The 11,705-nt window shown below is 40.6% G+C and overlaps 1 long non-coding RNA gene across 2 annotated transcripts; it reads left to right on the top strand.

Annotated features, from left to right (window-relative positions):
• Positions 1 to 3,878: 3,878 nt before the first annotated feature.
• LOC133889660 (uncharacterized) lies at positions 3,879 to 11,478 on the top strand. Of its 2 annotated transcripts, XR_009903917.1 has the most exons (4): positions 3,879 to 6,490; positions 6,596 to 8,797; positions 8,883 to 9,020; positions 9,573 to 11,478. It is a non-coding gene; the product is annotated as an uncharacterized LOC133889660 (long non-coding RNA). The 2 variants fall into 2 exon arrangements; XR_009903916.1 differs by having other exon boundaries at positions 3,879 to 8,797.
• The last annotated feature ends 227 nt before the right edge of the window (positions 11,479 to 11,705 follow it).

Raw genomic sequence — 11,705 nt, 5'->3', positions numbered from 1 at the left:
TAAGAGGGTGCATCACGAAGTGGGATAGCCAACAGTAAGTATTGATAAGACCACGGCCTCATCACATGATCAGGGTGAGGTTCGTGCGACCAGCTTCCTAGTCGTAAAGCAAAATCCTACGACTAGCCCTTGCTGGTCGCAGAGCAGGTATACACCTAACAAGTTAAATCTCATTTAATACTATTCACTCGAGTGTTTTCCTTTCACACACTCCCTTTCGGCGAGCAAGGTCATGGGCAGATGTGGTGTTGTGGTGACCCGTCCTATAACATTCAATGTCGTAGGATGGTTTGATGGGTAAACATGATCTCGTTCAGTGATGGTATAGGGCATGCAAGACGACCAGAGCGGAGTGAGTGTGCTTACCCACCATCATGATGGGCTAGGAATAGACATGCTTCATCATGCGTAGATCTGTTACCTGTTTTGACACGATCCGTTTGTATGAACATCTTTTTTTCTGGTATATAAATGGGTGAATATCTGATTTAGGAGGGAAGGATATTTTGTAACTAGTTCACCTAATTCATAAGATACTATATAGGATGCATGACTATTATCCCGTGAGAGGTCTGAATTAGACAAATTCGAGTGTTTTTGAGTCTAGTTTGATATACACCCGCAATAAACATAGATAAACGCGCATGTCATCCGGTATATCTCGTATTCATTGTCAGAGATTATCCCCTGACAACGCTCACCTAGTTAAGCATGACTTGTTTTGCCCTTCTCTTAAGTTAATAAAATTACTAGGTTAACAACTTGACCTGGTTTCACTAAATGACTCTGCTAGACTCTATGTGTTAGTTTCATATAGCTAAGAGTTGCTGATCGTCTTTCTACTAGATTAGTTTTCTTTATTTTTCCAGTCGTTCTTCTTTCACTTTGGTGTTCCTTTGGTTTTATTCTAGTATTCCATTACTTAGTCGTTGTGCTCTTTTTGTCATTAATCTGTGTAGGCTCAAAACCAAGAATCTAAACAAGTGCGTAAGGAAGGAGCTGAAAGTAAGACCTGATGATGAAGAACCCGAAAGACTCGAATGACATGACCCATCAAGAATTGACCTTCTTCAAGGCAAGTTATATCCCCTTGATCATTTTAAGTATATGTTTTCAGTAATCTAAATCGATCAATTTAAAACATGACTTGTTATTACATGTGCTATGTATTGTGCTATTTCAATTGCTTACGGTAGTTAAATCTTATGTATTGTGCTATTTTAACTATTTGCGGTGGTTAAATACATATCACCCTAGGTGTTACCTATCATTATCTATATTAAAGTCGGATGACGCTATAATATCTAGCATGCTTAGGATAGAATACGTCTCTTCAGAGATGTTGCTAATGAAATACATCTCTTCAGAGATGTCATTTCACTGTTTAATCAATTCAACTCATATGACACGAATTTTTTTTATAAATGGGGAATCCTTGATGTGGTGTGGGATATGACAAGTGATGTGTAAAATAGATGAAAACTGTTTTGGCGGGGCAAGTACAATAGTCCTTTGGTGGAGGATGTTCTGGGGGGTTTGAATTACCTTTGTGGTATTCATTGCGAGCTGGAGATGCCTACCCCGGCCGTATAAGTACTGGATTATTTTGCCGTCATGCTAAGCCATCCCAGTGCGACCATGCGTCTGGTATAGGCAGGACTTAATCTCACACCCCATTAGCTGAGCTCAATACCCACTCTGGAGGTATGGGTGCAATGGGAACTCAGGAAAAGACTCGTTATTGTGTGTAGTACGACGGCTGGCTGGTGACATTGTAATGGCTACAAACACATGTTAAACTCATGAAAGAGCATTAGAGCACTCGGAAGAGAGTTTCATAAATCACGATTCAATAAAATGATACTAATTAATGGGGTTTAATTCAAGGATATGATACCAATTAAAATGAGAACATATGGATCACAATTCATGAAACTAAAAAAAACTCCCCTTACATGTGTACATACACATGATAAGAGTAAAATATATCCACAGCTAGATAATATGTAGAAATAGGAAGTTCATGCTATATTATATATGGAGGTAGCTTAAATGAACAAATGACTTGACAATGATACTAATTGAAGCATTTAAGTATTGCATACCTCTAGAGATTTATAAATTACTTCATTAGACTACAAAAGATATCATTTGAAACACATGTTAGTCTCAAAATCAAAACTCATAGGATATGCTCCCCTGAATACGTGCATACAAGCATTGAATACTTGTGAGATATATACACTTGTTGTTGATAATAATTGGGAATTTTTCCTATATATTGGACTTATGGCATATAAAGAGTATCAAATATAAAAACATGTCATGAAAAGAACCTACGAATAATAAATCATTTAGGTTGCTCATGGGTTAGTAAGAAAAATACAAACAATCTACCATATAAAAGACCTACACTAGGCATTGGAACAAATAGAAATAAGCATATGCAATATTAGACAAGATAAATGTATACATCAATCAAAAAGATCTTGCATTTAGTACCATTATCTTGTTTACCTTTGGATGATGATTTAGGTATATGATTATCAATGTCTTTATCAATGTGTCTAATCTTGTACACTTAGCTTTTTTTTTGCTTGAATATTCTCTTCATCTTATTGAAAGGACAATGATGTCGCTTAGAGGGGAGGTGAATATGCGTTTTACAAAAATTCGTCCATTTTTACCGTTGGCCTAAACTTGCAGCGGAATATAAACTAACGAGTTTTTCACAAGAGAAAAACCTAAATATGCTAGGCTCAACTAGTGCATAATCACCCTAAATAAGTGTGGAAATTACAATCCTAAGGTGACAAAAATTACTCAATTCTAGCAAGAGATATGCAATAAAACTTAAATTGAAAAAGGCTGAAAACACTGTTCATATGTCTGAAATTACTGTCCATCGGAGACTCCGGTGTAGTCCGCATACTCCGGTGTGTACAGGTCCGAAAACTCCGGTAAAGGCCGGATTCTCCGAGTTCTGTACAGAACTGAGCTCGAAACTGAATAAAATTAAAGAGTAGAGAGTTCTAGCTTAAACCAAGTGATGTCGTGTGTTCCCGGAGATGATTCCAAGTAGATTCACGAAGAACCTACACTCAAATACACACAAACAAGTAGATCGAATAATATGCACAAAGATTTGAGCAAGAACATAAAAGTAAGAAAATAAGAGAGGAGACAAAGATTTGTTTCCCGAAGTTCGGATTCACCACTGTGAATCCTACGTCTCCATTGAGGAAGCTCCAACGAGCCGGGTCTCTTTCAACTATTTTTCTCGATCCACTAGCTTTATCTCTTCCCTTTCGGAGGCGAGATCGACCTTCACAAACTTTTTCGCGGCTCACCACACGCGCAGGAGCTCACCGGGCAACACCTAGCCAGCTAGGAGGCTTCACCTCCAAGAATAACAAACGCAATCGAACTTCTTGCTGAGAACTCAAGTGCTCAAGAATGGATTTGGCTCACTTGCACTCAATCTTCCAATCTCACAACCCAACTCACTTTTCTTCTCAAATCACACACTAGAATGGAGTAGGAGAGGTTCTTTTGGCTCTAAAAATGTGTTCTTTCGTGCCCCTTGCAGCAGCCCCAAAGGATGGGGTGAGTGGGGTATAAATAGCCCACTCCAAAGAACTAGCCGTTACTGTTTTTGTCAGAACTGACCGGAGTATCCGGTGAACACCGGAGTATCCGGCCCTAAATCCAAATACGGCGTCAGAACGGTCACAGAACGTGTCAGAACTAGCCGTTATGCTCTTTTCTGGACTTTTACCGGAGTCTCCGGTCGGCACTTAACCCAGAAAACAGCCCCGGAGACTTCCCGGAGTCTCCGGCCACTTCAGGTACCGGAGTCTCCGGCCTTTCCAGGTACCGGAGTATCCGACCTACACCGGAGACTCCAGGTACAACATAGCTGACCTCCGAAAAACGGTGATAACTTTTGATTCCGGAGTCCGATTTCGACGATTTTGGACTCTATGGAAAGCTTATTCAGAGGGCTACACATCCCAACTGAATTCATGACCTAAAACACATAGGATTAAATTAGGAACACTCTAAAACCTATTTTGGACACTTCCGCACTTCCCGCTCCGGACTCTTAACGACAAACTCTCACTTTGGGTTTGGTTGGGAACTCTTGAGCACTGAGACGTGACAATTAGCTCACGTTGCATCCCTCTTAATAGTGCGGCATACCTATACTCAAATTCAAAGATAAAACTCGTTTGAACCACTTTGAGTATTTGAAAACTTTCAAGTATCGCTTCTTTTTCTTTCAAACCTTGAGGGTTGCCAACTTCCATATATTCTTCACTCTATCTCTTCTTGATTCTTCATATGATTGATGTGAATCATCCATATCTTCCTATAGCCTCGCACGGTCCATCGGCGCAAAGCCTTCACTCGCTCTTCACCACCGCCTTGGTCCTTCGGCGCCAAGCCATTTGCTTGCCCTTCACCACGGATGGTCCATCGCAGCTGAGTCTTGCTTGCCCTTCACCGTCTTGCCATAGAAAACCACTTTGTATTCGACATCTTCAAGGAATTCACTTTTTCATATATGGAGTCCACTCTTGTTCTTCACTGTTGGCACATATAATTTCAATTCAACTTATACCTTCTTATGAATCCTAACCCCAACTCACTCTTAAGCACAAAGCACATGGGTTAGTCCATGAAACCTAAATGATAACATTTATACCTTAAGTTACTTGATCTACACAAGTAACTTATTAGCCTTCATGCATATTGTCAATCTTCATATAGAACCTAACCCTACTCATTCTTAAACACATAGCACACGGGTTAGTCCATAAAACTCTATTGACAAGCATACCTTTAGTTACTTGATCTCCACAAGTAACTTAGCCTTCAAGCTTATTGCTAATCTTATTGAGCTTCTTCTTCTTCTTATGAGTATCACTAAAATCTCAATGACTTTTGATGCAATTCTTTGAACTCATGACATTTCTCAAAGAATCCATGCTTCATCATTTATGCATCTCCTATGGAATAACCTAATAGCAATTCTCAATATGATTGTTAGTCCATAGGCATTGTCATCACTTACCCGAGCATCACCTAGAGCTCATGCATCTTGATGCATTTTCAATCTCCCCATTTACTTAGAGCTCATACATATTTCTCATCCATGCATCACCTATGGAATAACCTACTAACAAACTCAACACCATTGTTAGTCCATAGGTATTGTCATTAATTATCAAAACTACACATAGAGGCTAGATGCACTTTCACTTATGACCTAAGTCTCCAAATCCCCAATACCAACTCAAGGCTTTCAAATCTTCTCTGGAACTAAAACTGATTGGGGCCACTTCATGTTGATGATAACTTTCTTGGACACCTAAATAGGTTGGTTCCACCTCCGGTCCTTTCTCCCAACCATATGTGTAACCACTTTACCATTTTTCTTTTTTTTAAGCTTTTAGTGGTTGTTTTGATCTTGATCTTGTAGTTGGGCTTGGTATAGAGGTTGGAAGTTTTGTTGGAGAGGTTCATCAGCTTTTTTCTCTTCTTGGTTTCTTTTTTGACTTGCTTGCATCGGAAAGACTTATGGCCTTCTTGATGATACTTGAAGCATGTCACGATTGACCCCTCTACAACCTTATTCACCATGGTTGTATGATTATCTTGAGTAAGTTGGACATGTTCTCTGCCCTTTAATCTTGCTAAGTCTTTTGTGGACCTCTCCACTTCTTGCTTGAGCGTATCATTCTCTTGTTCAATAAGGTCATTATATGATTCTACAAGAACATTTTTAACACATATCTTATTGCAAAGGGGTGAGCTAGATGTAATAATTAAATCATTACAAGAAGTGATAATATCTACCTTAGAATTGAAATTAAAAATAGAAGTAGATTGCTTTAAAGGGGCCTTATATTGCTATTCAATGCACTCAAATTTTTTCTTAAGCTTTTTATGCTCCTTGTTTAGCAATTCAATTTTACTCAACAATTATTTATAATTGGAAACAAAAGTAGCATAAACGTCAATAAGAGCATTGAATTTCTTAAGTTCTTTAGATTATTTCTTTAAGTCTCTTTGTTGCTCATTTATCAAATTAAGAAGTTCTTCTTGAAAGTGTGAATCCTTATTGGACTCATCATCACTCACATCATTTTTCATACCTTAGGCTATAAGGCACTTATGTGATGACTTACGTGATGATGATCTTGAAAAAGAGCTTCTCTTAGAGGAGTGGATGGTGAAACTCTCATCACTTGAGCTTAAATCTTCATCTCGACTTACTCATCTTTCTATGCTTGCAAATACTTTGCCTCTTCCTCTTGTCTTCCTCTTGTTTTTGATCTTCTTCTCTATCTTGATATGATCAATTATGTTGACCAAGTCTTTTATAGAGATTTGATGGTCAATCTTGGTATTAATCATCTTGTTGTTCTTCTCTACTTGTGAGATGAGCCTGGCGATCTTGGGATCAATCTATTCATCACTTGAGGTGTTTTGCTCATCTTCTTCCTAGCTCTCTTCATCTTTATCACCATCATTTTTGCTTGAGCTTGACTCTTACTCTTATCTCCTCATCTTTGCTTTCATGTGTCAGTATGATACTTGCTTGCTTGTGAGAGCAAAGTTCTTGGCTTCGGATGAGGAAGAAGCTTCCATCATCATGTTCATAGTTATCTCATGGGCAATGATCTTACTGAGCACTTAGCTTGGAGTTATCTTGGCGATATCGTTGTTGTCATAGATGATGTATACTATTAACTTGTACTTTAGATGAAGAGTTTAACGTATTCTTCTCACCACTTAATTATCTCCAATTGACGTCAAACCATCTCATTACGCACATCATTTATGCCTTCATGTATTTTAATGAGGCTAGTTCAAATATCATGTACATCTGTGAGAGAATAAACCTGATTAAATACATCAACACATAAAAATAATAAAATAATATTCTTCGCTAAAGTATCGCATTCTCTCTTTGTTTTCGAAGCGTTGCCTCATCCCTTCTTCGGTGACTCTCTAAACATCTAACCCCTTGGTTTGAAGAAAACATATCATTAGAATTTTTCATCAGGAAAAATTAGTGCCATCAAAATATAGTGTTATGGGTATCCATCCCAACCACAGATATCACAACTCTAGGAGGTTAAACCTTATCAAGAGCACAAGGCTTTGATACCAATTTTAGGGATCGATGATGTCTTAAGAGGAGGTGAATTAGGACATTTGAAACTAATCGGCTTCAAAAACTTCACAAAATAAACCTATATTAATTTTTTATCTAAACATAATCTAGATTTATCTAGTATGTCTACTCTACTATTCAAAAGAGATTGCAACCTATCTAAAAAGGTAAATTGCAAATATGTAAGTGCAGAAACGTAAACAAGGTAGAGAGAAAAAACTCGACACAAGGAATTTTTATTTCGTTGTATCGATGGCATAAATGCCACCTCTAGTCTATGTTGGAGCAGTCACCTAAGCTATAACTCTCGGACGACACCCCGTTATGACCATTGAGCCACCAAGGACATACGCAGGTAGAGTTACCAAGCCACTAATGCAAGGTCTCACCATAAGGCTCTATTCTGGTCACTTGTCGCCGTCTTCATTTTACATTTTAAAAAGCTTGAGCCACCAAGGCCCAAGGTGCCGGTGAGTCAAAAAGATTCTAAGGAGCCGACGTACCACTTGGTACAAGTCAGGATCACTCCTTGATCCCCTCTCTAAGCAGCAACACCTAGACACAACTATCTCTAGGTCTATTAGCACTAATCACTCTCTAATCATATGCTTAATTTCCTTGGATGATCACCTTAAGGTCTTTTGTGGCTTAGATATCTTTTCTAGTGTATGTGAGCTTCTCTGGACTCTAGTACTTCAAATGATCGAGTGGAGGAGCGTTTATAGCCTCAACCCTACAGACTAGTTGTTGCCCCAATATCTCAACTTTATTGTATACGCCGGATGTTTCTGTGTAAACAACATTATACTTACCGGACTATCTGGCGTGTACATCCTTTAAAAAACTAGCTATTGGAACCCCACTCAAATCCTCTGTGAATACCGGACATTTCGGTGTGTTCTTCACTTCATCGCCGGACCATTCAGCATGTTGTCTTAGTCTGATTGAGCCACTAAAATCTTCTCTGTAAGAATTTCTCCGTGTGTTGAACTTCTGAGCGCTAGATCATCCGGTGCATTGACCTTCAATCTTCAATACTTGGAACCTTCTCTGCAACTAGTACTCTATCGCGTACCATCCGGTGAGTACATCTCAGTGCGTGGGACCTTCCAATGTACACAAATACTCTGGTGAATGTTAGCATCGAACCTTCCAGTGTGCATAACTGTTTTCTCCCTCACTGTCAAAAATACTCTAGCGTGTTGTTCTCCAAAGTGCTGGACCATCTAGTGTGTTGATTCTTCTTTGAGCCCTTTTGACATAAATACTCTGGCGTATATAACTCGGGTATCATCGGACCTTTCGATGTAATCATTTTTCCTGAGACTTCTCCAATTCAGTCAAACTTTATCTCCGTTTCAGTAGTTTTTTCATGTATTACATCCATGAGACCTACTAAAGTATATACTTGACAAACATGTTAGTCTCATTGACTTATATTGTCATTAGTCACCAAAATCACATACATGCTCTAAGAGGGTCATGCGCTACACGCGCCTAAGTTGCCTATGGTATTGGATTGTTCCACTTTGTGTCGTTTCGTTCCATTGTAGGTGCATGGCTGGTCTACCATGGATCTTAGTCCACAAGATCATCGTTCGCTCTGTTTAGGTAATTATTTTATTCAAAATTTGTATTTAATATCATTCTGTTGAATTATGTATGTATTAACTATTTATTCTATGAACTGATACAGGAGGCACAGAGGACCCGAGACTAGGGTCGTTACACCCGTCGTGCTGTGCTAGCCCGGCATGATTATAAATGGATTGTGCTGTGCTTGGGCCGTGCCCACAGAACCTGGTTGTGTGTCAGCCTATTTGGCCAGCTCTAAGTAAAACCAGCAAAGTGATCCATACTAATAGCGTAGCTAGTCTCACTGCAATATTTTGTTATGATAGCATTTAATTAATTGTAATTTATATTGACTCTTTATTTAGGTATTTGATTTTCCTAAGACTGTATTTTATATTGATCTTTCTTTTTTCTATTTAACCTCAATTTCAACTATTATTTATTTGGACTCTTTATATAGATATTTTGCTTCCCTAGCCATATAAATATCGAACAGTTAATTTTCCATATTTTTTAATTTCGAATTTAGCTATTTATTAATCAGATTTACTATGAATTCTTTAGTTACTGTAGACCATTAGATGTTAATAAGTGATCTAAATATTTTATTTTTTTAATGCGGTGACTCCTTTTAGCATTTAAATAATAATATAATAGATTAACTTGTAAGTACATTTTGCTTAAAAATTATATAAGGTCATATCTAATTAGTCCACTTCTTCAGCTTGTCAGCTAGTTCTGATACCGATAGCATTGAACATTCTTGATAGTATGACTGTAGATGATTGACCTTTTCATTTATTATGTTCAGTGGATTCAGAAAAATTGTTCCTACCGGGTGATAAAGACTGAGGTAGATGGATGGCATACAATCCAGTTTGCAGGTGGCAAGAATTCGCCAAGAAAGTTCCAGCTAACTCTTTTCTGGTCAAGTAATGGTACCCATGCATCCATCTGCAAAAGGAGCTAAAGAAGCAGCAGATATCCTTTCTTATTAAAACTAAGAACAGATGTGAATAGAGTTACACCGAAGGTTGCAAAGGTTCCTCTCTTCCAAAAAAAAAAAAACTGCAAAGGTTCTTGAAAAGCTTCCACGATGGTTCACACCATTCGGCAAGTCCACTTCTTCTTACACACTAGCTTTCTTGACGATCCTTCGTGTCAACATTTAGGCGGTAAAATTCGTTCCTCCGACTTGGGTAATCACATAGCGTCCATTTATCCTGTATTTAGCTATGCACATTAGATTACCATCCAAAGATAGAATTTATAGACATCAAATATACTCCTCAACACCAAAGCTGCCAGAAGTTTTGAACTAAAAAAAATAAGCGTTGGACATAGATAAGAACTGGAGAAAGGTTCAAACACATGTCTTGCAAATTATTAGTTTCATGTTAAAATCCTTCGGATGGAATAATAGTTGTAAAAAGGATGGTTTCTGCATTCTCGATTTGCTTGCATTCGGTTCAGCTTCTCTACATTTTCGATTTCATGCTCCGACATGAGTTTGTGCTCCAGAAAGTACTCGTGGCTCATGAAACCATGCATGCGCCCGCTTTCTTTTGTTTGCTTCCATCCAGAGCATGGTGACGGTCAGCAATAGACCATGCAGCTGCCAAATCGATGCGTCCTCTTTACGGCTCAACCCATCGTGGTGGGAAATTGCCTGCCATTTTTGACCGCACTCTGAATCGTCCCTTCCGTCTGCCACCAGTGCTATATCTGAACAACTAACTCCGCAAAGCAGCTGAATGGTATAACTTGCGAGGCCCAGGAGCCAGGATTAGCAACAGTCCAGTGTGGAAGCAGCCACACCTTATCCTTGTCCACTCGGAGAAGCTAGTCCTGCCAGACAAACGACAGAACCGAGGATGCGTCCATCATGAGTGCGCACGAGCACAGTCCCAACGCCCAAGGCCGTTCGTGCGCGCGCGGGAGCATAGAGTCTTCCATTCCCGTCGCTCGCGCGCCCAACCGAGGCGAGCCTTTGACGACGGGGAGAGGAGCTCCAGGAACACCGAGCCGCGGTCCGAGGCCCCGGCACGGGAGCAAGTTTCGCCGGTTTTCCCTGGCCGAAGCCGTTGCCTGCCCACGCCGGTCAAACGAACACGACAAGAGATCACCGCAAACAAGGCCGCAGCAGCACTGGTAGTTTTGGCGCTATCGAGCACTGCAAGCACCGGGATCAGCGAGGCCACCTTTGCAGCGCGGGTGGTGTGTCGCCTAGTGGCTTGTTTTGCTGCTGCGAGGCACTGAAAGCAAGGAGGAGCCCGGCTGGCCATTAGCTGGGTTTTCTATGCCTTTGGCTGTGCGCACGCGTGGAGAGCAGCAGCTCAAACCGAGCGCGGCATGGCCATGTTATGTGTTGCGCCAGTAGGTTGCGCGGTGAGGTCCACTACGGGTGATGGTGCCGGCCTCTGCCCTTGTTACTGCCATGCACCCGCACGTGAGGCGTCGGGACAAAGTTCCCCTTGGGAGGAGGGCGATTGGGCATAGCGTGCTACTGCTCGTCATTGATGTTTCACAAGAGACAAGCTCGCGCTACTGTAGCATGGGGGTAGCTGTTAACGCGAGCATCATTTAAACTTGGAAGTGTATGCCAGTAACTTGAACATGAATGGCTCTACTGCTGTGGAACTACTCAGCATTTGTAACTTGCGTTGGTTGAACTGATCGGCTGGCAGTGGTTGGCTATGACCCTATGTAAGGTAGAATTACCCGATTCGGCTGAACACTGCACTGTCTTCCGGTATAGAGCTAACTCTCGACTTGACCCTCGCAGTGAAATATGAGGGTCAACGTGGTCAGGCAGGGAGGCAGGCGGCGCCCACGAGGCGGCGGAACATTCGCCCCCGCCGCTGTCGTCACCGGCGCATCACCCACACGAGCACCGCCCGCCCGGCCCCTTCCTTAACCAACCGTCCCTCCCTAATCTCTATGC

This window comes from Phragmites australis, chromosome 13, assembly GCF_958298935.1.
Source record: "Phragmites australis chromosome 13, lpPhrAust1.1, whole genome shotgun sequence".
Classification (NCBI taxonomy): domain Eukaryota; kingdom Viridiplantae; phylum Streptophyta; class Magnoliopsida; order Poales; family Poaceae; genus Phragmites; species Phragmites australis.
The sequence above is the reverse complement of the archived record's forward strand: the minus strand, read 5'-3'. Positions and strand labels throughout refer to the sequence as shown.